Here is a 15,724-nt window from a genome sequence, read left to right as displayed (position 1 = left end):
ATCTCTACATTCTGGGATTAGAAAACTCAAAATATAATTAATATTCCAAAAGAGAGGTAAACCCATCAGCCTAAAAGTTCATTATGAAACCCTCATAAAACCACAGGGAATGTTTATTATATTAGATACAAAACTATATATTTAGAAGAATTGAAAAAAGACTACTAGGAATGTTTACTAAGTCTGATATAAGGATGTGTTCTTTATTGTAATTATATATATTTTATAATAACATTAGAATATGAACATTACCATTTATTTATCTTAAAATGTGCATTAAAATTATCTCTTTGAAATGATAGTGATTTCCGATGAAACAACCAGTGTTTTATACCTGTATCTTGGGAGAAAATGGGGCTAGGACCATGTGCCAACTACCCACCTTGAAGCTTTCAGAACATTAAGACAATACTCAAAGTATTTGGTAGTGCAGGCATGCATCATATTTGGTCTCTCATCTTCTTATCTCTAAGCAGTTTGACTAAAAACCTCAAAAATATGTGCCAAAATCAAGGCCAAAAGATCAGGTTAAAATTCTGGCTCCATGGTTGTACTTGGAAAAACTATTTTATCTTTCCATATCTCATTCACTCCACAAAATAATATTTTAGGAGAATAATCTAGAGCCTGATGCAGGAAGTTCACTAGTTGAAGTCTTGTCTGGGCTACAGAGTGAATTCCAGGCCAGTTTTCACTACTTAGTGAATCGTTGATGTAGCGCAGTGATAGAATTCTTGCTTAGCACATGGCAAGGCCCGGGGTTCAACCTTCACCACCACCACCTAAAAGATGAAGCTTGTATCAATAGGTCCCAACAGTGCATGGCACCTAGTAAAGCCTACATGTATGTTCCGTCTCACGTTTACTCTCCCTTCTCCCATCAGTTCGGGTGAAATAAGGCATATCGGGAAGGAAGAGAAACAGGAAGAAGTTTGTTCTTGTTGCCTTCTACCTGTGTTGGGCCCCATGTCACTGAGTGTCACTGAGTGTCACTGAGTGTCACCTGTAAGGCTAAAGATGTAGTTCCACCATCTGGCTCAGCTTTAAGTAAATGCTCCTTAAGATCAGCTTGACAGAACTGCCCCAGGGCCCACTTTCTCATCCAGGCCTACTTTCTTCCCTAGGATCACTGGCATTGTGAGTGTTTTCCCATATGTATTCTCCTATTATACATTCCATTTACTTATTTATTCATATACACACATATTTTATATATGTATTCATATACACACATGTATATGCTATACATACACACATAATCTCTCATACTTTGCCTTCTGATTATAGCCTCTCCTCCCTTTATTTCTCCCAGTCACCCCACATCCTCTTTCTCGTCCAGATCCACCTCCTCAGTTTCCCTTTAGAAAAGAACAGTCTTCCCAGGGATATCAACCAAACACACCATAACAAGTTACAATAAGACTAGGCACAAACCCTTATACCAAAGCTGAATAAGACAATCCAGGTGGAGACAAAGGATTCCAAGAGCAGGCACTTTTCCCATTGCTAAGAGTCCCATAAGAACACCAAGCTATACAACCATAACATATATTCAGAGGAACTAGTGCAGAACCACACACACTCCATGATTATCATTTCAGTCTCTGTGGGCCCCTAGGAGCCCTGGTTATTTGACTCTGTGGGCCATGTTTTGTGGTTTTTGTCCTTCACTCTTCTGACTCCTAAAGTCCTTCCCACCCCCTCTCTGCTGTACTCCCAAACTCTGCCTAATGTTTGGCTGAGGGTGTCCACATCTGTTTCCATCAGCTGCTGGATGAAGCCTCTGTGATGCCAGTTAGGCTAGGCCCCAATCTATGAGTATAGCAGATTATCATTAGGAATCATTCCATTGACTTTGTTTTTGCCAGTTGTGTTTGGTTTTATCCTAGGTCTATGAGCTAGGCGGCATCTGGTCCTGGCTGTGTCAGGTGTGGGCTCTCTTTCATGATATGACCCTCAAGTTACCAGTCATTGGTCAGTTACTCCCACAAGTTGTGGGCTATCATTATTACTTCAGCACATCTTGCCATCAGGGACAGATTGCAAGTCGAAGGTTTTGTGTTTGGGGTGTTGCCCCCATCCCACTACTAGAAGCCTTGCCTCGTTACAGAAAATGGCCAGTTATTATCAGAAAACTTTGCTAAGGTCACCCTCATAGACTGCAGGGAGTTTCTAGTATGCTAGATTTCTACATTGCCTCCCATTGTCCCACAAGTCTCGTCATCTCTCCCAGTACTCTCACCTCCATCCCTCTGTCCTCTCATACAGGATCCTTCCTGTTCTCAGCCCCACCTGTCCCCACTTGAAAATATATTTTATTTGCCCTAAAGGTAGACAGAGAAAAATTAGCAATGATCAACAAATTAAGAGAGAAGCTTTTCAGTTTGATTTATGCCATATTTCCCATTCCACCTCTTATTCTTCTTAAGCCTCACATTAGCTGAGCATATACCTTCTAATCTCTGATTAATCTCAATTTCTGAGGGAACATGCTGGCTGATGGGGAGCTACAGCTCTTCAGGGCATCTCATAAAGCCATTTCTCTTTCCTTCCTTACTCTTCTTTGTTTCTTTTGTGGGAAGCATACATCTTCTCCACACACGTTGACAAGTTCCCTTCTTTGTTTTTTGACTTGTGGGAGTTCTTTCATCTTAAGCTCTGGTCTTGTAGCCTCTTTGATTTCACTCAAAGTTTAGACCTCTCCGAGGTGCAGAAAAGACTCTTATACTGTGAGTTTTCAATGTGGCCTCATTTCACACAGTCATCCAACAGGCCTGACTTAAGATTCAAAAGGCACAGTGTGCTAGCAGAGAGCAAGGGTGACTGAGGGAATCAGTTCTCTTCTGAAGCATTTGCTACTTCCTAGGGTACCAAAAATGGGGACACCCTGCTCTGCTTGCCAATATCAAGGATGCTGGGCAAACCGCTGAGTTCCTGTTGGGAAAAAAAACAGCCTTCTCCTGTAGCCAGTAAGAGAGGGAAAAATTTATTCCTTTGGAGGCTCAAAGGATTTCTTTGAAAACATCAAATAGTTCCTTCAAAGTCTGTTAATTCTTTTAGGCAATTAGTCCCACATGAGGAAACAGGCCTCTAATGATGCCTATAGCAGTTAGACTACAACGTTTTTATATAGTCCAAGTGAGACCCAGCCAAGTTACACAGGAGTCCAGTTGTCACACAGGTATATCTACACACTTGAAAGGCCTTCAGGTTGTCCGCTGAGCCTTGACAAATGCCTTTGTTATTTTGTGTCAGCAGTGTCTCCATCTAAGCGTAATACTGGCAAAGGCTGTTGACAGTTGAACTTGAAGATAAAAATGTACAAGGAAATAGGGCTGCTGGGGGCTAAGAGATTGTTTGCAAGAGGAACTGAGTTTGAACCACCCCAGAACTAATTTTAAAAAGCCAGGGGTGGGTGCCCATACTTAGATCATCACACTTATAAACCAGATTTTAGATCCTTTAACTACATCTATTTTAAATAAAAGTTATTTAAAACCCTCCTCAAACTGAGATCTACCAAACTGAGATTTGCACTTGTCACCCAGCTATTACCACCAAGCACATACCCTTGCACAGCTGCATGAGAAGTCACCACAGTTTGCCTTGTGCTAACTGAAAGGACAATACTTAACGGAGCCCTTCGCTCTGTGGAACCCTCAATAATCAAAGCACTAAGGATCATCGAGAAAGAGGACGGGAGCACCCAGAGGCAGGGGTGATGTTTAGCATAACACACAGACAACACAGAATAAACAGGTTCAGACTGGGTATTCCTAATTGGAAAACTCAAAATGTAAACTTGAGTATAAGCAATGCTCACAAGTTTTTCATTTTAAGTCATTTTGGATTTTATATTTTCTGATTCAGCTGGTAAAACATCTGTAAATATTTCAGTATTTAAAATTCTCTAAAATCTGAACCATGCCTGGTGCCAACCATTCCAGATTACACACACACACACACACACACACACACACACACACACACACACACACACACACATATATGATTTGTGAGCTACCATTCTATTTTTATGCAAATTACACATAAAATAAGACCTTTGTAGCTCTAGCTTGGACCATGCTTACACACACCTTTGGTGCTGGCTTTCCTTACTTTGAGTTTGGTGTCTTGGCTCTCTGTGCAACCATCCTAATATAATTCTTTTCCTACTCAGGGCTCAGGGCTGTGACCCACAGCTAAGATGTTTCTTGTGACAGAGATAGCTCCATTGTCTGCTCTCTGTGCTGTCCCTCTCCTCCTCCTTCCTCCCTCATCGTCTTCTCCCATGTTGGAGAGGGAACCTTTGATTCATTGATGCAGGGTTAGTAGTATTCTACCATCCAGCTCCACGCCCAGCTGCTAATCTTTTTATTACTAGGCCTGGAATCACCTAGCTAACTGGTCCTCTCCCACCCCTAGGTGCTATAGTCACCTTGGAAACCAAAATGACAAAGGATAAGGATGCACCACTTCTTGCCATCAGCAGTCATGAGTATACACAAAGTGATTGATGTTAGATGGCTGGGTGAGTCCATACAGACCCCCTCAAACCTCTCACCAGTAAAATATCCTCTTTCTTCAGAAAAATCCCATTCACTCTTTCTGTGTTCAACCCCACCTTTCCAGCCTTCCTGTATGGAACTTAGATCTCTTACATAGAACCCAGGACTCTCACCTAGAACCAGGTCTCACCTAGAACCAGGTCTCTCACCTAGCAGTAATCAAATGCTAACAAATATCATGGGCTTCAGGTCTCAATTCACATTACTTGTATCCTTTGGTCCTTAACCTGCTTATAGTGCATTTAGATTCTGTCCTTGCTGTACCAGCTTCCCATAGCTTGCAGAACAAGCACCAATGCCATATCTTGGCTTCATGACCCTCCATAGTTTGGCACCAATGTTCTGTCATAATTGGACACTTGTCACTGCTTCAGATGCTGACTGGGTTTCAGCCAAGCTGGTGTATATTGAAGATGTGTAGCCACACTTCTCTGTGGAGAATCTAGAAGGAACCCTTGTACACTCTCAGCAGGAATGTATAATGATCGGCTGCTGTGTCCCTCATAGTTAAATATTCACAGGTATATGAGTTACAACAGCTAAGAGAGATAACACAAATATCTATAGAGAGATGGGTAAACAACATATGGTATATGCACATGATAGAAAATTATTCAATATGAAAAAGGAATATAATTTGACACATCCTACTAGGACAAGATTTGAGAACATGGTGTTAAGTGAAATATGCTAGTCACACAATAAGAACCACAGCTTAATCTTACTTTTATAAGGGCTCCCAAAACAGTTAAAATAAATAGAAAGTAGAATGAATGTGACCAGGAGACAGGAGAAGGAGAAGTGATGGGTTAGTGGCTCATAGATTCAGTTGTGGGTTTTCTTTATTTTATTTTGTTTTGCTTTGTTCTGCTAATGCTTGAACCCGGGGCCTTGTATATGCTAGGAATGTAACCTACACTGAGCTACACCCATAACCCTAAGGTTTTTATTTGGGAAGATAAAATTATTCTGGAGATGGATGGTAGCGATGGCTATCTAATTATGTAACTATACTTAGCATTGCTGAACTAAATAATCAAAAAGTCACTCCTAATCAATTTAATGGCCTCTGAGTTTCCCAGGATACTGCTCTCCTCTGAGAAGGACTAATACTTTCTCACAGGCACATGAATTTAAATGGCCTTGCACCTCTTTCCTATCCTTCCCAATCTCACCTGCCTCCATGTGGGAAAATTTCTGCCACTTTCTCAATCTAAAGTAACCCTTCATCCTCCAGGCATTTTCTTCCAAAAGCCCTTAGTCTTTCCTTTACTAAACCACATTCTTGGTACCTGGGAATGAAAAAGGATGTGGAAATCATGCAGTGTAGACATGTGAGCATACAGAGACCCAGAGACCCCATCCTTTGTCTCGAGAACCCACTTGTTACTGTAGGCCACCTGGCTCATAGCCCTGTTTAGGGTTTATTTTCTAGAGTCACCATTCACAAATCACACTGACTACTAGAATAGGGGAATCAGGAACATGGGAAACTTCACAGAGGGCAGAGAAACCTACTGCCCTTGGTTTCTCTACTCATAGGCAATTCTTGCACACTCAGCTTTTTATTAACTTATGATATAATTGTGACAGTTACTAAATAAGTTCTTCTCCAGCCTGTGAAACACTAGAGACAATAAATGTTGAAAATGGTTTTTTGTGGGGAAACAGATTTTCTAATAAGAAGAAAAGAAGATTATTGTTATCCCTCAGAGTCTATGAAGGTGTTCTAGGGTACCAAAATAAGAGAATGGTGCTCAATTCCCTTATATTAAATAGCCTAACCCTCACTGATAGCCTGTATGCTTTAAATAATTTTTGGTTACTCATAATACAACAAAGAGTAACTTTTATGTAAATAATTGTTTCCCTCTATTGTTTAGGGACTAATGGTATGAAAAAAGTCTGTACATACTCAATATGGCTACAATTATTTTCAAGTAGTTTCAGTCCAAGATTGGCTTAATGCACAGGTACTGAGCCTATGGATACAGAGGGCTGTCTGAAGGAGAGGAAGATAAGTAACAGGTGACAAGTTAAACTAACAGCAGAGGACAAGATGGAAGATTACGTTTTACAAATTACATATGCATAGGATAATTTCACATTTTACAAAATCCACTGATATGAATTGCCTTTAAAAATTCTATACTTGCTTTCTCTCTGGCTCTGGTGGAACATAGGCTATCTATTCTGCTCAGAAAGAAAGCCAGTCAAATGAAAAGAAAGGTTTTATTTTAAAACAATAATATCCCCTCCTTCTGCTATATGTGATTTCAATTATCAAAAATATTCCCGTTAGACAATATGTAGTTCTAGACCCCATAAGATTTACCTTTTGAGTTTTCTACATCTAGTCCTTTGCCAGGGCGGGTTGGTACCATGGGGAGGGGAGACTTCAAGAAGGGATTGTATGAGGGTTTGACTGGGAGAAGAAGAGGAAGAGGGACCGTGATCAGGATGTAAAGTGAATAGATACATTAATTAATGACAAAAAGTTTTTAAAAAAGATTTCTACAAAGTGCATTTGGTCGTGTCATACTGAAGCAGACAAGTCTGATATCTAGTTCTTATTCTACCTACACTTTCTGAGAACCTCACAATTAAAGTAGCTTGTTGCCTCCTCAGAAGTACTAGCTACATTCTACCATAACAAACTTGCTGGGTATTAGACAATGAGAATGTATTTAAGCTTTCAGTGTTTTCAAGGAAAGGCAATGTTTCCCTTCTGATTGCCAGGCTGTGTGAAAGCTAGCGCTCACTAACAATGCTCCACGTTGTAAAAGAGGGTTGTTAACCAGGGGCAACAATCAACATTTAAAGGATTAGCATCTTCCCAAAAGTCTTCCCAAGTTCTTCACAGTGTCCACATCAAATAATTCACAACTATCTGTAACACTAGCTCCAGGGGATCAGATACCATAGCTCTTTTGGCCTCGATAGGAATCTGCACACACACACACACACACACACACACACACACACACACACACACACGGCGAACTTAAATAAAAGAGAACTTTTCTGATAAAATAATTTATATACTAGAAAAGAGAGCACACGGGTAAACAAAATAGATATAACATGATAGGCACATGAATCAGCCTGAGAAGTCAGATAATAGAAAGAAATGCATCTCCACCTGATGGAAGTTATGGATAGCTTGAAAGGTGTTTTACCAGGACTGAAGACTGAGTGGGTGCTTTTTAAGACTACATAGTCAGAGGACATATTGGAGAAAGATGGCAGGATACATGAAGACAGTGAAAAGAGAAAAGCAAACACAAACCAGCTTTGTGGGGGTAGGCAGATGTGACAGAGTTGAGCAAGGATAGATTGCAGGACTACGTAGGTATGTGAGAGAAGTGGGATATAAGGCTGGGGACTCACTGAGAGCCACACCTCATGTGCCTATTAGGTGATCCTTACAGGCATGGCTTTATCCTGGGCCACAGAGAAGCCAATTTATTGTTTTATCAGAGGAGAGATAAGGTCTTAGGAGAATCGCCTCGTAGCCATGTAGCACATGGGCAGATGGCAGGAAATGAGATCAGGAATCTACAGGAAGGAAGGACCTGGAACAACAGAAAGTAGTAAAGGTCTTACTCAAGATGGTAGCCACAGATAAGATAAGGGAAAACAGAGGTTGGCAAGAACTTGGCTGGTGACTGGGAGAGTTGGGGGAGACATACAACATAATTCTAGCTACAGGTGAGAAAGCAGTTAAGAGCAGGGCATACTTAGAGCAGCTGAATAAGCAGGTTTAAGTCATAGACATTAATCTGCATATTTCCGTCCTACAAATGAAAGCTTCAGGTGTAGGTGAGGTAATCTTAGAGTCTCTTAATAATGAAGTAGGAGCTCAGTATACCCAAAGCACAGTTCCTAACACTCATGATATGGATGCAATCTCAGCATCCTTCGGTCTTAAAAAGAAAGATATGCATGACAATGTGCATGAAACAGAACTTTTTGCTAAGGAAAATCAGCCGAATACTAAAGGACAGATAGAAAGAACTGCATTTTCACTTATCTGTGGCATCTAAAACAAACAAAAAAAAAAGAAAGAAAAGAAAGTAGAGAGTGGAATGGTGGTTACCATGGTCTGGAAGAAGGAGGGAGAAGAATGGCTGAGAAAAGGGAAGATGTTCATTCAGACTGGACACATTTTAGTGACCAATTGTTTTGTATGGTAATCATGATCAACAATATTGTGTATTTCAAAGTAGTTAAAATACTTTATATATTCTTATCACACAGGTGAGTGCACACAAATGAGGTGTTTGGGCATCAATCATCTTTGTTAAATCTATAATGTACAGAAAAATAAAAATATAAGCTATATGCCATATTATTAGTGATATGAAATAGATACATGGCTAGATGAATAAATGGATGGATGATGATAGATAGATAGATAGATAGATAGATAGATAGATAGATAGATAATCTAGCATGCCAACATGGGGTAATACACCTTCAGACATATATGCATGGATCTTCAAAAAAAGGACTAAGAAATCTCAGTGACAGGGAGACTCAGAGGCAGAAGGCTGTGATGTCAGAGAACCAGTGTGACGAGCAAAAGACCACTTAAAGGTTTGGTAAGAGGATCAAAACAGCCCAGGGAATGGGACAAGGATCTCCTTAGCAATCACACAAATAGTGCCTTCAGAGAAGTGGCAGGGATGCAAGCCAGGCTGGAGCTAATCTGAAAGATGATGGCCATCAAAGTCGCAGCAGAGAGATAAATAAATTTCTTTCATTTTGCAACTTTCAAGTTTACTCTTGCCTTAGGACCTTTGCCTCATTTCTTCAGTGTCTCAGATCTTCCCCAGATACCAAGATGGCGATAATTCTTCCTATAATGTAGGTCTCAACTCAGTAGCCCTGAATTCTCCTGATTCCTGCCTCAGCCACTCCGCCACCCCCTCTACATTATTCAAGCTCCTTTACTACATTCAGGCCATCTGCTCCCCCAACGAGGGTGGGCACTTTAAAAACCAGAGCTATGTTTCTGAAATACAATAAAGATTTGTTATGCAGACGGTACAGAGAAGATGGGGGATTTGCTTGACTAGAAAGGGAACAAATACAACTGGGCAGCATGTAGAGGGACTTGCAAAAGGACAAATGGAGAAACAATTTCGTATGCTGAAGGGAAAGAGGAAAGAGTAGGCAATGAGAACACATGTGTAGACTGAGGAACTGACAGGTAGATGGATCCACAGCCCAGGACTTAGTAAAGACATGGAATTATCTAGATTCTCAAAGGTGACATAAATGGGAAGACAGGGATCAGGATTTAGAGCAACAGAGTAAGGGATTAAAGGTAGAAAAATGGGTGTAAGAGGAGTGCTGCTACTGGGTTGGGATAGTGACACTGTAGATGGGAGATGGAGCTGAGGAAGGACACAGGGAAGCATCCAAATTATCACATGGTGCACCTGAGCTGGAGATCAGAAAACTTCGATGATGTCAGTGTAAGAGTTTAGAGGTTCTTATACCATTTGTCCTTCCCTCCTTCCCTTCTTCCCTTCTTCCCTCTTTTCCTTTTCAACCCTCTTCCTCCCCCTCCTCCTCCTCCTCCCTTTTCACCTTCTATTGTGTGATACATGCCTATGAGCATTCAAATACATTCATTGCCATGCAAAGACTCCAGCAGGACATCAGGTATTTTCCTGTGTCACATTCTCTGCCTTACTTCCTGGAGACTGGATCTCTTGCTGTGCCAAAAGCACATAATTTCACATAGGCTAGCTATCTAGCACACTCCTGAGATCCACTTGTTTCTGCCTTCAGATGCTGGGGTTACAGTCCTAAGAAGCCATGCTTTTTATGTGGGCATTACCTCTGTTCCTCATGCTTGCAAGACACATGCTCTTATCCATGGATCCAGCTCCTTCGAGACCTGTTTCCCAGCAGCAGCAGAGCAGATGGAAGAGAAAGCAGCAAGATAGTGTCTCACTGTTTATGGTTGAACTCCACAGGGCAGGTATGGAGGGCATGGACACTACTGAGTAAGTGCTTGGAGGAATACAGTGAGATCTGGGCTGCAGAAGGAGCCATGAAGTGTAAGAAAGGGTGGAGTCGTAGGACAAGACAGGGTCAAAATGCACATGCAGACAGAACAAACAGTAAGAAAGAGACAAAAGACAGACAATAACAGAAGGAATGGGAAGGCAGGGAGGGAATCAGATCAATTTGAAGATGTTGAGATTTTTAAGTTCAACCTGTTCTAGAAGAGACAAGGCCAAGGATGTAGCCACACCGGGAACTGGTTGTTTCTACTTCAATGCTCAAATCCTCCAAACCCAGATACCAAGCTGCCAAGTTGACCCTAACAACACAGACCTCTTTTTCCCCCCTTCAATTCTCTTTATTTGAGAATTATATTTTTTGAGGTAGAAGTGGCAGATCTTTCTTTGACCTTATTTTAAGAAACCAGTGATTAGGAATTACAAATGTACACATAGAATAATTGAAGTCAAAGAAGTCAGGTAGAGAGAGATGAGATGGAGACACCGGAGAGTCCTTTGGAATTTCCTGACTAAACAATCATGGAAGGGAAGAAAGAGTTGCCATTAGTAAAGTTTACTTGCGAACAGCTGCCAAGACTTTCTCTGAAAACGCAGCACATCCATCTTCTCAGGATGCTATGGAAAAGCAGAAAACTTAAGAAGAGAGTATCAGCCAGAAGCAGGACTCAAAAGATCAAAGCCCAAGGGATGTGTGACCAAACTGTTGTCTGTGCCCAACAATGACCTTGTCTACATACTCCTATCCACCCAACTGGTTACCAAAATAGCAGATGCATGTCTTAACTGAGATTTACATTTACGCTGACTCATATCTGGCTTTCCAACCATGTTCACAAATACTATCTTGATTTTTCAAAGTGTTTCTCAAATATAGAAGCTTTTTCTTGTTGCATCTGGGTGACTGGAACCCTTTGAAGGTTGAAATTAGTAACTTAATCAAGGTTATAAACAATGTGTTCACAGATGGCTGGACATACAATTGTGAATTTAAGAGCCATGTCATGGTTCAGTTCTTCCAAGTAGATCAACATTACCATAAACAAGATGACTTTTAGTGCCTTTCTGTTCTTTATCATAGCAACTGACTTTAAGAAAAGAAAACAATTATGATGCTTCAAAAAGCGAACCAACTCTCTAAAGTGTATCAGAAAGCCAGTCATAAAATTAAACCTTAAAAATAAGATAATTTATTATTGATTTCTTGATATCAATATTTATTTGTCTTTCAGATGTGGTTAATAGTACTATATCATTCTTCTAAGAGATACTATGAATATTAAATCAATATGTATGATATATGCAAATCTGGTGGATAAGCAGTACTCAGCAATGCCAGCACTCACATGATAAGTGCCATTGCTGCTGTCCTGTCATTCTAGGCTGTGCCATTAGTCACTGAATGTCTAATTTCTTTAGTCACATAGACCATCAGAAAAAGCATATCTGATTGTTGTGCTGGCTTCAAGTCTTTTGAAGACAGACTACAATTGCAGATGTTTTTTAAAATTGCTACTGTAGAATTAGATGTTTTTCCTACTGTTGCAGTTAAGATTTTTTCTGTTGCTTTAAGAGCTTTATAATATATATTAGTCGGTATACTATCAGAATCAATGTAAAATTTCAACAATAATACAGCAAATTTTAAAGTGTTGTTTGTAAAATTCACTTTTAATTTATAATATTACCTGAAATTTTTGAATTATTGGTTCTAAAACCTTTGTCACTTGCATTTTTTTCTTAGCACTTTCCTCTTTAATCATCCATACTGGCTAGCAAAATTCCCATATCATATAATTGTATGTTTGCTCACAATCACTAATAGAATAGATCACTTTCCTCTACCAGATACACTGCCTCTTCCAGACAAACTTCTGAGGTTGGTCAACATCCATGCCACACAGTCTCAGTTTAGTCCTTTGTACCTTAAACAAGCTACTTAATGGCCCAGAATTTCTACTTTCAGGTTTCAAGAATTGGATCCTTTTGAACCCTCAAAGCATCAACATCAACTGCTTTGTGCTTCAAAAAAAAGTTACAAATTACATCTCTCATGTTTGAGTCATTTAATTAGCTAGTGATAGGAGTTCATTTTAGTTTTACAAATAAGATATAAGATTGAATCCACTGGCCATTTGGAGGGAAATGTATGTGTATTCTGAAGAATTTCTAAACATAGATAAGCTACAATCAGAGAAAGATTATAATATAAATAGTAAGTCTAGAACATACATTATAATTTTCTGCCATAATAGATATTAGCTGACTGGAACTCATCTTTTCCAGTAGAAATTGGTAAGCTTTAAAAAAATACAAGTTCCTGGGCTACAAAATATACCTTTCAAATTAGCAATATGTCTAAGTTACTGTGAGAAGACACCATGACCCAGACAACTTTTAAAAGAAAGCTTTTAATTGGGGGCTTCCTTAAAGTTTCAGAGGGTTAGTCCATGATCATCATTGGTGTTGGTATGATGGAGACAGAAAGCATATTGCTGAAGAATTTTATATTCTGCACCATAGGCAGCAGGCAGAGAGAGTTGGGGCAGGAAAAGGGAGAGACAGAGACAGGGACAGAGACTGGGCCTGCCTTATGCTTCCAAAACCTTAACACTCCCTCTCAGCAACATAATTCCTCAAACAAGACCACACCTACCTCAACAAGGAAACACCCCTAATCCTTTTCAAGCAATGCCACTGAGTAAGGACCAAGCATTCAAATAATGTGAACCTATGTAGGTTATTTTTATTCAAACCATCATAGGGTGGGATACCATCTTTTAGAAATCACTGTTTTAACATTTGAGTCTTCAGTGCCAGAAAATAAAAATGAATAGTTATTATCATATTCAATGGACAAATGCTGTGAAATTTCTGAGCAAGTACAAGAAGGTGTTGTCCTTGTTGGTTTCAGTATGTCACACAAGAAGTAGAGAAATTGATGCCCACACCAACTTGAGAAATCATCAAGCAAAGCTTAATTGTAGACCCAGTTGCTCATACTCTTCCCTAAACACCTACTTCCTAACAGAAAAAGTTGTAAGACCCCATAGGAACAACAATGCCAACCAACCAGAGCTTCCAGGGACTAAGCCACTACCCAAAGACTATACATGGACTGACTCTGGGCTCCAACCTCATAGGAAGCAATGAATAGCCTAGTAAGAGCACCAGTGGAAGGGGAAGTCCTTGGTCCTGCCAAGACTGAACCCCCAGTGAATGGGATTGTTTGGGGGAGGGCGGTAATTCGGGGGGTGGGGTGGGGAGGGGAACACCCATATAGAAGGGGAGGGGGAGGGGCTAGGGGAATGTTGGCCTGGAAACTGGGAAAGGGAATAACAATTGTAATGTAAATAAGAAATACCCAGGTTCATAAAGATGGAGGAAAAGAAGTTGTAAGGTGTGGCTTAAACACTAGTGGCATTTAAATACAATAGGATAATGTATCATTCCTTATGAGTATTCTAAATTCACAAGGACACTAGGAGAAGGTAAGATGGTGATGAATAGAATTGCTCTGTTAATCCACTAATTCTACTTCTAAATCCCTCTGTCATGGCACTTCAGCTGGGTCTGGGGACTAAACATCACAGCCCTGATGGAAATATTCCTTAAAGGCCACCCAGACATGGAAATGTTTGAACAGGTTGAGTTGTACAACATACAAACAACATGGGATGACCAGAAAATATGAGAGTATAGAAGCAGCATATGCAACATTCAGAAACCCATGGAAGTCCAGAAAGCCTAGGAGAGAAACAAGGCATATTTCTTTTTTCTTTTTAAAAAAGCATTATTTATTTATTTTACGTATATGAGTTCACTATCGTAGTCTTCAGACACACCATAAGAGAGCATCAGATCCCATTACAGATGGTTGTAAACCACCCTGTGGTTGCTGGGAATTGAGCACAGGACCTTTGGAAGAGCAGTCAGTGCTCTTAACCACTGAGCCATCTCTTCAGCACCCACAGGTATAATTTTATACAGTAATGATATGGAATGGAGATACCTGAAAGGTTACAGATCATAGAAAACCTCGTGAAAATCATAGAGGATGCCTCATCATTCGACACCATAGGGCTTGTTGGCTTCATTTGACATTGGTTTAGGTATTTTATTTAAATATTTTGAAATCTACTATAACTGAAATATAACCTATAACAATGTAAATGTTAAGTTGATAAAAGTGCTGTGGTGGTTTGAATAAAAATGGCCCCCATGGGATGTGCATTTGAATTCTTAGTCAGCAAGAAGTGGCATTATTTGGAAAGGATTAGGAGGTGTGGCCTTGTTGGAGAAACTAGGGGTTGGCTTTGAGGTTTCAAAAGCCCAAGCCGGCCCAGCGTTGCCATGTCTTTCTGCTACCTGAGGATCTAGTTCTTCCTCTTTCAGTTCCTTCTCTAGCGCCACGCCTGCTTGTGTGCTGCCATGATTTCCACTATTGTGATAATGGGCTAACGTTATGAAACTGTAAGCCAGCCCCAATTAAATAAATGCTTTCTTTTGTAAGAGTTGTCTTGGTCAGAATGTGTCTTCACAGCAACAGAAGAGTGACTAAGAAGAGTGACTAAGATCATAGAAAAGTATGTCTACTCAGCATGACGGCTTTAAGTAGCTTCTATGGAGATTAATGATCTATCAGAAGCCTGAGTCCTGAGCCTCACTTCCCTCCAGTCTTTACAAACTCACATGTGTTCACATTCTCACTCCCTCTGTTCCTGTGCCCTACCTCTTACACACACACACACACACACACACACACACACACACACACACACACAAACTCGAATGCATGTACATGTGCTGACAGGCACATTGATTCAACAGAAAATACAAAACAGTAGAATAAGATAAAAATCATCTTTCCTTTGGGGTATGAAGCATAGCAGGATTCAGTTAAAACACTGAATATTGGCAAATGGAAGGTCTATCACCCAAAAAGGATTATTCTTATTGAACATTAAAAAAATTCATCCAGGATGCCAAACTATCTTTTGGTCATGCGGTCATGTGGTGACAAAGCCAGGGAAAGTTCTTATAAACCATGCTAGGATGGGGCAAAGAGAATTTAAATTTTATTCTGTCTTTTACTTGTTCTATGACTTTGGGTGAAAT

At 40.1% G+C, this 15,724-nt stretch overlaps 1 protein-coding gene across 10 annotated transcripts in view; it reads right to left on the bottom strand.

Moving 5' to 3' along the window:
• Csgalnact1 (chondroitin sulfate N-acetylgalactosaminyltransferase 1) overlaps positions 1 to 15,724 on the bottom strand; it is a 335,361-nt gene that overhangs the window by 45,273 nt on the left and 274,364 nt on the right.

The sequence above is a fragment of the Rattus norvegicus genome, chromosome 16, assembly GCF_036323735.1.
Source record: "Rattus norvegicus strain BN/NHsdMcwi chromosome 16, GRCr8, whole genome shotgun sequence".
Taxonomy (NCBI): Eukaryota; Metazoa; Chordata; class Mammalia; order Rodentia; family Muridae; genus Rattus; species Rattus norvegicus.
This window is presented reverse-complemented; position numbering and strand designations above follow the sequence as displayed.